Genomic DNA, 9,784 nt, shown 5'->3' with positions numbered 1-9,784 from the left:
TTTTCAAACGTATTCATTTATGAACCAGTATTTAGAAGTAGAAAAGTTCTAACAGAAACCACAAAGCTTATCTACAGCCACACAACACTGGATACGCCCAATCTCATCTGATCTTGGAAGCTAAGCAGTGTTGGGCCTGGTTAGTACTTGGATGGGAGACCACCTGGGAATACAAGGTGCTGTAGATATTTTTATACTGCCAACACCGTTCTGTTGATGCATTCCATTTTCAAACGTATTCATTTATGAACCAGTATTTAGAAGTAGAAAAGTTCTAACAGAAACCACAAAGCTTATCTACAGCCACACAACACTGGATACGCCCAATCTCATCTGATCTTGGAAGCTAAGCAGTGTTGGGCCTGGTTAGTACTTGGATGGGAGACCACCTGGGAATACAAGGTGCTGTAGATATTTTTATACTGCCAACACCGTTCTGTTGATGCATTCCATTTTCAAACGTATTCATTTATGAACCAGTAGTTAGAAGTAGAAAAGTTCAAACAGAAACCGCAAAGCTCATCTACAGCCACGCTACACTGGATACGCCCAATCTCATCTGATCTTGGAAGCTAAGCAGTGTTGGTCCTGGTTAGTACTTGGATGGGAGACCACCTGGGAATACAAGGTGCTGTAGATATTTTTATACTGCCAACACCGTTCTGTTGATGCATTCCATTTTCAAACGTATTCATTTATGAACCAGTAGTTAGAAGTAGAAAAGTTCTAACAGAAACCATAAAGCTCATCTACAGCCACACCACACTGGATACGCCCAATCTCATCTGATCTTGGAAGCTAAGCAGTGTTGGGCCTGGTTAGTACTTGGATGGGAGACCACCTGGGTATACAAGGTGCTGTAGATAATTTTATACTGCCAACACCGTTCTGTTGATGCATTCCATTTTCAAACGTATTCATTTATGAACCAGTAGTTAGAAGTAGAAAAGTTCTAACAGAAACCATAAAGCTCATCTACAGCCACACCACACTGGATACGCCCAATCTCATCTGATCTTGGAAGCTAAGCAGTGTTGGGCCTGGTTAGTACTTGGATGGGAGACCACCTGGGTATACAAGGTGCTGTAGATAATTTTATACTGCCAACACTGTTCTGTTGATGCATTCCATTTTAAAACGTGTTCATTTATGAACCAGTAGTTAGAAGTAGAAAAGTTCTAACAGAAACCACAAAGTTCATCTACAGCCACACCACACTGGATACGCCCAATCTCATCTGATCTTGGAAGCTAAGCAGTGTTGGGCCTTGTTAGTATTTGGATGGGAGACCACCTGGAAATACAAGGTGCTGTAGATATTTTTATACTGCCAACACCGTTCTGTTGATGCATTCCATTTTCAAACGTATTCATTTATGAACCAGTAGTTACAAGTAGAAAAGTTCTAACAGAAACCACAAAGCTCATCTACAGCCACACCACGCTGGATACGCCCAATCTCATCTGATCTTGGAAGCTAAGCAGTGTTGGGCCTGGTTAGTACTTGGATGGGAGACCACCTGGGAATACAAGGTGCTGTAGATATTTTTATACTGCCAACACCGTTCTGTTGATGCATTCCATTTTCAAACGTATTCATTTATGAACCAGTAGTTAGAAGTAGAAAAGTTCAAACAGAAACCACAAAGCTCATCTACAGCCACACCACACTGGATACGCCCAATCTCATCTGATCTTGGAAGCTAAGCAGTGTTGGGCCTGGTTAGTACTTTGATGGGAGACCACCTGGGAATACAAGGTGCTGTAGATATTTTTATACTGCCAACACCGTTCTGTTGATGCATTCCATTTTCAAACGTATTCATTTATGAACCAGTAGTTAGAAGTAGAAAAGTTCTAACAGAAACCATAAAGCTCATCTACAGCCACACCACACTGGATACGCCCAATCTCATCTGATCTTGGAAGCTAAGCAGTGTTGGGTCTGGTTAGTACTTGGATGGGAGACCACCTGGGAATACAAGGTGCTGTAGATAATTTTATACTGCCAACACCGTTCTGTTGATGCATTCCATTTTAAAATGTATTCATTTATGAACCAGTAGTTAGAAGTAGAAAAGTTCTAACAGAATCCACAAAGTTCATCTACAGCCACACCACACTGGATACGCCCAATCTCATCTGATCTTGGAAGCTAAGCAGTGTTGGGCCTGGTTAGTACTTGGATGGGAGACCACCTGGGAATACAAGGTGCTGTAGATATTTTTATACTGCCAACACCGTTCTGTTGATGCATTCCATTTTCAAACGTATTCATTTATGAACCAGTAGTTAGAAGTAGAAAAGTTCTAACAGAAACCATAAAGCTCATCTACAGACACACCACACTGGAAAACGCCCAATCTCATCTGATCTTGGAAGCTAAGCAGTGTTGGGCCTGGTTAGTACTTGGATGGGAGACCACCTGGGAATACAAAGTGCTGTAGATAATTTTATACTGCCAACACCGTTCTGTTGATGCATTCCATTTTAAAATGTATTCATTTATGAACCAGTAGTTAGAAGTAGAAAAGTTCTAACAGAAACCACAAAGTTTATCTACAGCCACACCACACTGGATACGCCCAATCTCATCTGATCTTGGAAGCTAAGCAGTGTTGGGCCTGTTTAGTACTTGGATGGGAGACCACCTGGGAATACAAGGTGCTGTAGATATTTTTATACTGCCAACACCGTTCTGTTGATGCATTCCATTTTCAAACGTATTCATTTATGAACCAGTAGTTAGAAGTAGAAAAGTACTAACAGAAACCATAAAGCTCTTCTACAGCCACACCATACTGGATATGCCCAATCTCATCCGATCTTGGAAGCTAAGCAGTGTTGGGCCTGGTTAGTACTTGGATGGGAGACCACCTGGGAATACATAGGTGCTGTAAATATTTTTATACTGCCAACACCGTTCTGTTGATGCATTCCATTTTCAAACGTATTCATTTATGAACCAGTAGAAAGAAGTAGAAAAGTTCTAACAGAAACCACAAAGCTCATCTACAGCCACACCACACTGGATACGCCCAATCTCATCTGATCTAGGAAGCTAAGCAGTGTTGAGCCTGGTTAGTACTTGGATGGGAGACCACTTGGGAATACAAGGTGCTGTAGATATTTTTATACTGCCAACACCGTACTGTTGATGCATTCCATTTTCAAAAGTATTCATTTATGAACCAGTAGTTAGAAGTAGAAAAGTTCTAACAGAAACCACAAAGCTCATCTACAGCCACACCACACTGGATACGCCCAATCTCATCTGATCTTGGAAGCTAAGCAGTGATGGGCCTGGTTAGTACTTGGATGGGAGACCACCTGGGAATACAAGGTGCTGTAGATATTTTTATACTGCCAACACCGTTCTGTTGATGCATTCCATTTTCAAACGTATTCATTTATGAACCAGTAGTTAGAAGTAGAAAAGTTCAAACAGAAACCGCAAAGCTCATCTACAGCCACACCACACTGGATACGCCCAATCTCATCTGATCTTGGAAGCTAAGCAGTGTTGGGCCTGGTTAGTACTTGGGTGGGAGATCACCTGGGAATACAATGTGCTGTAGATATTTTTATACTGCCAACAACGTTCTGTTGATGCATTCCATTTTCAAACGTATTCATTTATGAACCAGTAGTTAGAAGTAGAAAAGTTCTAACAGAAACCACAAAGTTCATCTACAGCACACCACAATGGATACGCCCAATCTCATCTGATCTTGGAAGCTAAGCAGTGTTGGGCCTGGTTAGTACTTGGATGGGAGACCACCTGGGAATACAAGGTGCTGTAGACATTTTTATACTTCCAACACCGTTCTGTTGATGCATTCAATTTTCAAATGTATTCATTTATGAACCAGTAGTTAGAAGTAGAAAAGTTCAAAAAGAAACCACAAAGCTCATCTACAGCCACACCACACTGGATACGCCCAATCTCATCTGATCTTGGAAGCTAAGCAGTATTGGGCCTGGTTATTACTTGGATGGGAGACCACCTGGGAATACAAGGTGCTGTAGATATTTTTATACTGCCAACACCGTTCTGTTGATGCATTCCATTTTCAAACGTATTCATTTATGAACCAGTAGTTAGAAGTAGAAAAGTTCTAACAGAAACCACGAAGCTCATCTACAGCCACACCACACTGGATACGCCCAATCTCATCTGATCTTGGAAGCTAAGCAGTGTTGGGCCTGGTTAGTACTTGGATGGGAGACCACCTGGGAATACAAGGTGCTGTAGATATTTTTATACTGCCAACACCGTTCTGTTGATGCATTCCATTTTCAAACATATTCATTTATGAACCAGTAGTTAGAAGTAGAAACGTTCTAACAGAAACCACTCAGCTCATCTACAGCCACACTACACTGGATACGCCCAATCTCATCTGATCTTGGAAGCTAAGCAGTGTTGGGCCTGGTTAGTACTTGGATGGGAGACCACCTGGGAATACAAGGTGCTGTAGATATTTTTATACTGCCAACACCGTTCTGTTGATGCATTCCATTTTCAAACGTATTCATTTATGAACCAGTAGTTAGAAGTAGAAAAGTTCTAACAGAAACCATAAAGCTCATCTACAGGCACACCACACTGGATACGCCCAATCTCATCTGATCTTGGAAGCTAAGCAGTGTTGGGCCTGGTTAGTACTTGGATGGGAGACCACCTGGGAATACAAGGTGCTGTAGATATTTTTATACTGCCAACACCGTACTGTTGATGCATTCCATTTTCAAACGTATTCATTTATGAACCAGTAGTTAGAAGTAGAAAAGTACTAACAGAAACCATAAAGCTCTTCTACAGCCACACCATACTGGATATGCCCAATCTCATCCGATCTTGGAAGCTAAGCAGTGTTGGGCCTGGTTAGTACTTGGATGGGAGACCACCTGGGAATACATAGGTGCTGTAAATATTTTTATACTGCCAACACCGTTCTGTTGATGCATTCCATTTTCAAACGTATTCATTTATGAACCAGTAGTTAGAAGTAGAAAAGTTCTAACAGAAACCACAAAGCTCATCTACAGCCACACCACACTGGATACGCCCAATCTCATCTGATCTAGGAAGCTAAGCAGTGTTGAGCCTGGTTAGTACTTGGATGGGAGACCACTTGGGAATACAAGGTGCTGTAGATATTTTTATTCTGCCAACACCGTACTGTTGATGCATTCCATTTTCAAAAGTATTCATTTATGAACCAGTAGTTAGAAGTAGAAAAGTTCTAACAGAAACCACAAAGCTCATCTACAGCCACACCACACTGGATACGCCCAATCTCATCTGATCTTGGAAGCTAAGCAGTGTTGGGCCTGGTTAGTACTTGGATGGGAGACCACCTGGGAATACAAGGTGCTGTAGATATTTTTATACTGCCAACACCGTTCTGTTGATGCATTCCATTTTCAAACGTATTCATTTATGAACCAGTATTTAGAAGTAGAAAAGTTCTAACAGAAACCACAAAGCTTATCTACAGCCACACAACACTGGACACGCCCAATCTCATCTGATCTTGGAAGCTAAGCAGTGTTCGGCCTGGTTAGTACTTGGATGGGAGACCACCTGGGAATACAAGGTGCTGTAGATATTTTTATACTGCCAACACCGTTCTGTTGATGCATTCCATTTTCAAACGTATTCATTTATGAACCAGTATTTAGAAGTAGAAAAGTTCTAACAGAAACCACAAAGCTTATCTACAGCCACACAACACTGGATACGCCCAATCTCATCTGTTCTTGGAAGCTAAGCAGTGTTGGGCCTGGTTAGTACTTGGGTGGGAGACCACCTGGGAATATAAGGTGCTGTAGATATTTTTATACTGCCAACACCGTTCTGTTGATGCATTCCATTTTCAAACGTATTCATTTATGAACCAGTAGTTAGAAGTAGAAAAGTTCAAACAGAAACCGCAAAGCTCATCTACAGCCACACCACACTGGATACGCCCAATCTCATCTGATCTTGGAAGCTAAGCAGTGTTGGGCCTGGTTAGTACTTGGGTGGGAGATCACCTGGGAATACAAGGTGCTGTAGATATTTTTATACTGCCAACAACGTTCTGTTGATGCATTCCATTTTCAAACGTATTCATTTATGAACCAGTAGTTAGAAGTAGAAAAGTTCTAACAGAAACCACAAAGTTCATCTACAGCACACCACAATGGATACGCCCAATCTCATCTGATCTTGGAAGCTAAGCAGTGTTGGGCCTGGTTAGTACTTGGATGGGAGACCACCTGGGAATACAAGGTGCTGTAGACATTTTTATACTTCCAACACCGTTCTGTTGATGCATTCAATTTTCAAATGTATTCATTTATGAACCAGTAGTTAGAAGTAGAAAAGTTCAAACAGAAACCACAAAGCTCATCTACAGCCACACCACACTGGATACGCCCAATCTCATCTGATCTTGGAAGCTAAGCAGTATTGGGCCTGGTTATTACTTGGATGGGAGACCACCTGGGAATACAAGGTGCTGTAGATATTTTTATACTGCCAACACCGTTCTGTTGATGCTTTCCATTTTCAAACGTATTCATTTATGAACCAGTAGTTAGAAGTAGAAAAGTTCTAACAGAAACCACGAAGCTCATCTACAGCCACACCACACTGGATACGCCCAATCTCATCTGATCTTGGAAGCTAAGCAGTGTTGGGCCTGGTTAGTACTTGGATGGGAGACCACCTGGGAATACAAGGTGCTGTAGATATTTTTATACTGCCAACACCGTTCTGTTGATGCATTCCATTTTCAAACATATTCATTTATGAACCAGTAGTTAGAAGTAGAAACGTTCTAACAGAAACCACTCAGCTCATCTACAGCCACACTACACTGGATACGCCCAATCTCATCTGATCTTGGAAACTAAGCAGTGTTGGGCCTGGTTAGTACTTGGATGGGAGACCACCTGGGAATACAAGGTGCTGTAGATATTTTTATACTGCCAACACCGTTCTGTTGATGCATTCCATTTTCAAACGTATTCATTTATGAACCAGTAGTTAAAAGTAGAAAAGTTCAAACAGAAACCGCAAAGCTCATCTACAGCCACGCTACACTGGATACGCCCAATCTCATCTGATCTTGGAAGCTAAGCAGTGTTGGTCCTGGTTAGTACTTGGATGGGAGACCACCTGGGAATACAAGGTGCTGTAGATATTTTTATACTGCCAACACCGTTCTGTTGATGCATTCCATTTTCAAACGTATTCATTTATGAACCAGTAGTTAGAAGTAGAAAAGTTCTAACAGAAACCATAAAGCTCATCTACAGCCACACCACACTGGATACGCCCAATCTCATCTGATCTTGGAAGCTAAGCAGTGTTGGGCCTGGTTAGTACTTGGATGGGAGACCACCTGGGTATACAAGGTGCTGTAGATAATTTTATACTGCCAACACCGTTCTGTTGATGCATTCCATTTTCAAACGTATTCATTTATGAACCAGTAGTTAGAAGTAGAAAAGTTCTAACAGAAACCATAAAGCTCATCTACAGCCACACCACACTGGATACGCCCAATCTCATCTGATCTTGGAAGCTAAGCAGTGTTGGGCCTGGTTAGTACTTGGATGGGAGACCACCTGGGTATACAAGGTGCTGTAGATAATTTTATACTGCCAACACTGTTCTGTTGATGCATTCCATTTTAAAACGTGTTCATTTATGAACCAGTAGTTAGAAGTAGAAAAGTTCTAACAGAAACCACAAAGTTCATCTACAGCCACACCACACTGGATACGCCCAATCTCATCTGATCTTGGAAGCTAAGCAGTGTTGGGCCTTGTTAGTATTTGGATGGGAGACCACCTGGAAATACAAGGTGCTGTAGATATTTTTATACTGCCAACACCGTTCTGTTGATGCATTCCATTTTCAAACGTATTCATTTATGAACCAGTAGTTACAAGTAGAAAAGTTCTAACAGAAACCACAAAGCTCATCTACAGCCACACCACGCTGGATACGCCCAATCTCATCTGATCTTGGAAGCTAAGCAGTGTTGGGCCTGGTTAGTACTTGGATGGGAGACCACCTGGGAATACAAGGTGCTGTAGATATTTTTATACTGCCAACACCGTTCTGTTGATGCATTCCATTTTCAAACGTATTCATTTATGAACCAGTAGTTAGAAGTAGAAAAGTTCAAACAGAAACCACAAAGCTCATCTACAGCCACACCACACTGGATACGCCCAATCTCATCTGATCTTGGAAGCTAAGCAGTGTTGGGCCTGGTTAGTACTTTGATGGGAGACCACCTGGGAATACAAGGTGCTGTAGATATTTTTATACTGCCAACACCGTTCTGTTGATGCATTCCATTTTCAAACGTATTCATTTATGAACCAGTAGTTAGAAGTAGAAAAGTTCTAACAGAAACCATAAAGCTCATCTACAGCCACACCACACTGGATACGCCCAATCTCATCTGATCTTGGAAGCTAAGCAGTGTTGGGTCTGGTTAGTACTTGGATGGGAGACCACCTGGGAATACAAGGTGCTGTAGATAATTTTATACTGCCAACACCGTTCTGTTGATGCATTCCATTTTAAAATGTATTCATTTATGAACCAGTAGTTAGAAGTAGAAAAGTTCTAACAGAATCCACAAAGTTCATCTACAGCCACACCACACTGGATACGCCCAATCTCATCTGATCTTGGAAGCTAAGCAGTGTTGGGCCTGGTTAGTACTTGGATGGGAGACCACCTGGGAATACAAGGTGCTGTAGATATTTTTATACTGCCAACACCGTTCTGTTGATGCATTCCATTTTCAAACGTATTCATTTATGAACCAGTAGTTAGAAGTAGAAAAGTTCTAACAGAAACCATAAAGCTCATCTACAGACACACCACACTGGAAAACGCCCAATCTCATCTGATCTTGGAAGCTAAGCAGTGTTGGGCCTGGTTAGTACTTGGATGGGAGACCACCTGGGAATACAAAGTGCTGTAGATAATTTTATACTGCCAACACCGTTCTGTTGATGCATTCCATTTTAAAATGTATTCATTTATGAACCAGTAGTTAGAAGTAGAAAAGTTCTAACAGAAACCACAAAGTTTATCTACAGCCACACCACACTGGATACGCCCAATCTCATCTGATCTTGGAAGCTAAGCAGTGTTGGGCCTGTTTAGTACTTGGATGGGAGACCACCTGGGAATACAAGGTGCTGTAGATATTTTTATACTGCCAACACCGTTCTGTTGATGCATTCCATTTTCAAACGTATTCATTTATGAACCAGTAGTTAGAAGTAGAAAAGTACTAACAGAAACCATAAAGCTCTTCTACAGCCACACCATACTGGATATGCCCAATCTCATCCGATCTTGGAAGCTAAGCAGTGTTGGGCCTGGTTAGTACTTGGATGGGAGACCACCTGGGAATACATAGGTGCTGTAAATATTTTTATACTGCCAACACCGTTCTGTTGATGCATTCCATTTTCAAACGTATTCATTTATGAACCAGTAGAAAGAAGTAGAAAAGTTCTAACAGAAACCACAAAGCTCATCTACAGCCACACCACACTGGATACGCCCAATCTCATCTGATCTAGGAAGCTAAGCAGTGTTGAGCCTGGTTAGTACTTGGATGGGAGACCACTTGGGAATACAAGGTGCTGTAGATATTTTTATACTGCCAACACCGTACTGTTGATGCATTCCATTTTCAAAAGTATTCATTTATGAACCAGTAGTTAGAAGTAGAAAAGTTCTAACAGAAACCACA

At 41.5% G+C, this 9,784-nt stretch overlaps 32 non-coding genes and 11 pseudogenes across 32 annotated transcripts; all 43 read left to right on the top strand.

The window, feature by feature from the left end:
• Positions 1 to 69: 69 nt before the first annotated feature.
• Positions 70 to 188, top strand: LOC135067810 (5S ribosomal RNA). Its single transcript, XR_010254019.1, has one exon. It is a non-coding gene; the product is annotated as a 5S ribosomal RNA (ribosomal RNA).
• Positions 189 to 295: 107 nt separating this feature from the next.
• LOC135067809 (5S ribosomal RNA) lies at positions 296 to 414 on the top strand. The gene has a single exon (XR_010254018.1). It is a non-coding gene; the product is annotated as a 5S ribosomal RNA (ribosomal RNA).
• Positions 415 to 521: 107 nt separating this feature from the next.
• Positions 522 to 640, top strand: LOC134886422 (5S ribosomal RNA). The gene has a single exon (XR_010170504.1). It is a non-coding gene; the product is annotated as a 5S ribosomal RNA (ribosomal RNA).
• A 107-nt stretch (positions 641 to 747) lies between these two features.
• Positions 748 to 866, top strand: LOC135064039 (5S ribosomal RNA). The gene has a single exon (XR_010250354.1). It is a non-coding gene; the product is annotated as a 5S ribosomal RNA (ribosomal RNA).
• Positions 867 to 973: 107 nt separating this feature from the next.
• LOC135064038 (5S ribosomal RNA) lies at positions 974 to 1,092 on the top strand. The gene has a single exon (XR_010250353.1). It is a non-coding gene; the product is annotated as a 5S ribosomal RNA (ribosomal RNA).
• Positions 1,093 to 1,199: 107 nt separating this feature from the next.
• Positions 1,200 to 1,318, top strand: LOC134893943 (5S ribosomal RNA). The gene has a single exon (XR_010171732.1). It is a non-coding gene; the product is annotated as a 5S ribosomal RNA (ribosomal RNA).
• A 107-nt stretch (positions 1,319 to 1,425) lies between these two features.
• LOC134901926 (5S ribosomal RNA) lies at positions 1,426 to 1,544 on the top strand. The gene has a single exon (XR_010175402.1). It is a non-coding gene; the product is annotated as a 5S ribosomal RNA (ribosomal RNA).
• A 107-nt stretch (positions 1,545 to 1,651) lies between these two features.
• On the top strand, positions 1,652 to 1,770 carry LOC134901256 (5S ribosomal RNA). Its single transcript, XR_010174747.1, has one exon. It is a non-coding gene; the product is annotated as a 5S ribosomal RNA (ribosomal RNA).
• A 107-nt stretch (positions 1,771 to 1,877) lies between these two features.
• On the top strand, positions 1,878 to 1,996 carry LOC135062150 (5S ribosomal RNA). Its single transcript, XR_010248506.1, has one exon. It is a non-coding gene; the product is annotated as a 5S ribosomal RNA (ribosomal RNA).
• A 107-nt stretch (positions 1,997 to 2,103) lies between these two features.
• LOC134890636 (5S ribosomal RNA) lies at positions 2,104 to 2,222 on the top strand. Its single transcript, XR_010171378.1, has one exon. It is a non-coding gene; the product is annotated as a 5S ribosomal RNA (ribosomal RNA).
• Positions 2,223 to 2,329: 107 nt separating this feature from the next.
• On the top strand, positions 2,330 to 2,449 carry LOC134891442 (5S ribosomal RNA; annotated as a pseudogene).
• A 107-nt stretch (positions 2,450 to 2,556) lies between these two features.
• LOC134901130 (5S ribosomal RNA) lies at positions 2,557 to 2,675 on the top strand. The gene has a single exon (XR_010174623.1). It is a non-coding gene; the product is annotated as a 5S ribosomal RNA (ribosomal RNA).
• Positions 2,676 to 2,782: 107 nt separating this feature from the next.
• LOC134891498 (5S ribosomal RNA) lies at positions 2,783 to 2,902 on the top strand (annotated as a pseudogene).
• Positions 2,903 to 3,009: 107 nt separating this feature from the next.
• Positions 3,010 to 3,128, top strand: LOC134888615 (5S ribosomal RNA; annotated as a pseudogene).
• Positions 3,129 to 3,235: 107 nt separating this feature from the next.
• On the top strand, positions 3,236 to 3,354 carry LOC135058320 (5S ribosomal RNA). The gene has a single exon (XR_010244750.1). It is a non-coding gene; the product is annotated as a 5S ribosomal RNA (ribosomal RNA).
• Positions 3,355 to 3,461: 107 nt separating this feature from the next.
• LOC134886020 (5S ribosomal RNA) lies at positions 3,462 to 3,580 on the top strand. Its single transcript, XR_010170117.1, has one exon. It is a non-coding gene; the product is annotated as a 5S ribosomal RNA (ribosomal RNA).
• Positions 3,581 to 3,687: 107 nt separating this feature from the next.
• Positions 3,688 to 3,805, top strand: LOC134892590 (5S ribosomal RNA; annotated as a pseudogene).
• Positions 3,806 to 3,912: 107 nt separating this feature from the next.
• Positions 3,913 to 4,031, top strand: LOC134886244 (5S ribosomal RNA). The gene has a single exon (XR_010170334.1). It is a non-coding gene; the product is annotated as a 5S ribosomal RNA (ribosomal RNA).
• Positions 4,032 to 4,138: 107 nt separating this feature from the next.
• Positions 4,139 to 4,257, top strand: LOC134890624 (5S ribosomal RNA). The gene has a single exon (XR_010171377.1). It is a non-coding gene; the product is annotated as a 5S ribosomal RNA (ribosomal RNA).
• A 107-nt stretch (positions 4,258 to 4,364) lies between these two features.
• Positions 4,365 to 4,483, top strand: LOC135060731 (5S ribosomal RNA). Its single transcript, XR_010247122.1, has one exon. It is a non-coding gene; the product is annotated as a 5S ribosomal RNA (ribosomal RNA).
• Positions 4,484 to 4,590: 107 nt separating this feature from the next.
• On the top strand, positions 4,591 to 4,709 carry LOC135064197 (5S ribosomal RNA). The gene has a single exon (XR_010250509.1). It is a non-coding gene; the product is annotated as a 5S ribosomal RNA (ribosomal RNA).
• A 107-nt stretch (positions 4,710 to 4,816) lies between these two features.
• On the top strand, positions 4,817 to 4,936 carry LOC134891497 (5S ribosomal RNA; annotated as a pseudogene).
• Positions 4,937 to 5,043: 107 nt separating this feature from the next.
• On the top strand, positions 5,044 to 5,162 carry LOC134888613 (5S ribosomal RNA; annotated as a pseudogene).
• Positions 5,163 to 5,269: 107 nt separating this feature from the next.
• Positions 5,270 to 5,388, top strand: LOC134890612 (5S ribosomal RNA). Its single transcript, XR_010171376.1, has one exon. It is a non-coding gene; the product is annotated as a 5S ribosomal RNA (ribosomal RNA).
• A 107-nt stretch (positions 5,389 to 5,495) lies between these two features.
• On the top strand, positions 5,496 to 5,614 carry LOC135068278 (5S ribosomal RNA). Its single transcript, XR_010254482.1, has one exon. It is a non-coding gene; the product is annotated as a 5S ribosomal RNA (ribosomal RNA).
• Positions 5,615 to 5,721: 107 nt separating this feature from the next.
• Positions 5,722 to 5,840, top strand: LOC134890460 (5S ribosomal RNA; annotated as a pseudogene).
• A 107-nt stretch (positions 5,841 to 5,947) lies between these two features.
• Positions 5,948 to 6,066, top strand: LOC135063016 (5S ribosomal RNA). Its single transcript, XR_010249357.1, has one exon. It is a non-coding gene; the product is annotated as a 5S ribosomal RNA (ribosomal RNA).
• A 107-nt stretch (positions 6,067 to 6,173) lies between these two features.
• LOC134892589 (5S ribosomal RNA) lies at positions 6,174 to 6,291 on the top strand (annotated as a pseudogene).
• A 107-nt stretch (positions 6,292 to 6,398) lies between these two features.
• LOC134886243 (5S ribosomal RNA) lies at positions 6,399 to 6,517 on the top strand. The gene has a single exon (XR_010170333.1). It is a non-coding gene; the product is annotated as a 5S ribosomal RNA (ribosomal RNA).
• A 107-nt stretch (positions 6,518 to 6,624) lies between these two features.
• On the top strand, positions 6,625 to 6,743 carry LOC134890601 (5S ribosomal RNA). The gene has a single exon (XR_010171375.1). It is a non-coding gene; the product is annotated as a 5S ribosomal RNA (ribosomal RNA).
• A 107-nt stretch (positions 6,744 to 6,850) lies between these two features.
• On the top strand, positions 6,851 to 6,969 carry LOC135070301 (5S ribosomal RNA). Its single transcript, XR_010256470.1, has one exon. It is a non-coding gene; the product is annotated as a 5S ribosomal RNA (ribosomal RNA).
• Positions 6,970 to 7,076: 107 nt separating this feature from the next.
• On the top strand, positions 7,077 to 7,195 carry LOC134886421 (5S ribosomal RNA). Its single transcript, XR_010170503.1, has one exon. It is a non-coding gene; the product is annotated as a 5S ribosomal RNA (ribosomal RNA).
• A 107-nt stretch (positions 7,196 to 7,302) lies between these two features.
• Positions 7,303 to 7,421, top strand: LOC135064037 (5S ribosomal RNA). Its single transcript, XR_010250352.1, has one exon. It is a non-coding gene; the product is annotated as a 5S ribosomal RNA (ribosomal RNA).
• A 107-nt stretch (positions 7,422 to 7,528) lies between these two features.
• On the top strand, positions 7,529 to 7,647 carry LOC135064036 (5S ribosomal RNA). The gene has a single exon (XR_010250351.1). It is a non-coding gene; the product is annotated as a 5S ribosomal RNA (ribosomal RNA).
• Positions 7,648 to 7,754: 107 nt separating this feature from the next.
• LOC134893830 (5S ribosomal RNA) lies at positions 7,755 to 7,873 on the top strand. Its single transcript, XR_010171720.1, has one exon. It is a non-coding gene; the product is annotated as a 5S ribosomal RNA (ribosomal RNA).
• A 107-nt stretch (positions 7,874 to 7,980) lies between these two features.
• On the top strand, positions 7,981 to 8,099 carry LOC134901924 (5S ribosomal RNA). Its single transcript, XR_010175400.1, has one exon. It is a non-coding gene; the product is annotated as a 5S ribosomal RNA (ribosomal RNA).
• Positions 8,100 to 8,206: 107 nt separating this feature from the next.
• LOC134901255 (5S ribosomal RNA) lies at positions 8,207 to 8,325 on the top strand. The gene has a single exon (XR_010174746.1). It is a non-coding gene; the product is annotated as a 5S ribosomal RNA (ribosomal RNA).
• A 107-nt stretch (positions 8,326 to 8,432) lies between these two features.
• LOC135062147 (5S ribosomal RNA) lies at positions 8,433 to 8,551 on the top strand. The gene has a single exon (XR_010248504.1). It is a non-coding gene; the product is annotated as a 5S ribosomal RNA (ribosomal RNA).
• A 107-nt stretch (positions 8,552 to 8,658) lies between these two features.
• LOC134890590 (5S ribosomal RNA) lies at positions 8,659 to 8,777 on the top strand. Its single transcript, XR_010171374.1, has one exon. It is a non-coding gene; the product is annotated as a 5S ribosomal RNA (ribosomal RNA).
• A 107-nt stretch (positions 8,778 to 8,884) lies between these two features.
• On the top strand, positions 8,885 to 9,004 carry LOC134891441 (5S ribosomal RNA; annotated as a pseudogene).
• A 107-nt stretch (positions 9,005 to 9,111) lies between these two features.
• On the top strand, positions 9,112 to 9,230 carry LOC134901129 (5S ribosomal RNA). Its single transcript, XR_010174622.1, has one exon. It is a non-coding gene; the product is annotated as a 5S ribosomal RNA (ribosomal RNA).
• Positions 9,231 to 9,337: 107 nt separating this feature from the next.
• LOC134891496 (5S ribosomal RNA) lies at positions 9,338 to 9,457 on the top strand (annotated as a pseudogene).
• Positions 9,458 to 9,564: 107 nt separating this feature from the next.
• On the top strand, positions 9,565 to 9,683 carry LOC134888612 (5S ribosomal RNA; annotated as a pseudogene).
• Positions 9,684 to 9,784: the final 101 nt, after the last annotated feature.

The sequence above is a fragment of the Pseudophryne corroboree genome, chromosome 3, assembly GCF_028390025.1.
Source record: "Pseudophryne corroboree isolate aPseCor3 chromosome 3, aPseCor3.hap2, whole genome shotgun sequence".
Lineage (NCBI taxonomy): Eukaryota > Metazoa > Chordata > Amphibia > Anura > Myobatrachidae > Pseudophryne > Pseudophryne corroboree.
The sequence above is the reverse complement of the archived record's forward strand: the minus strand, read 5'-3'. Positions and strand labels throughout refer to the sequence as shown.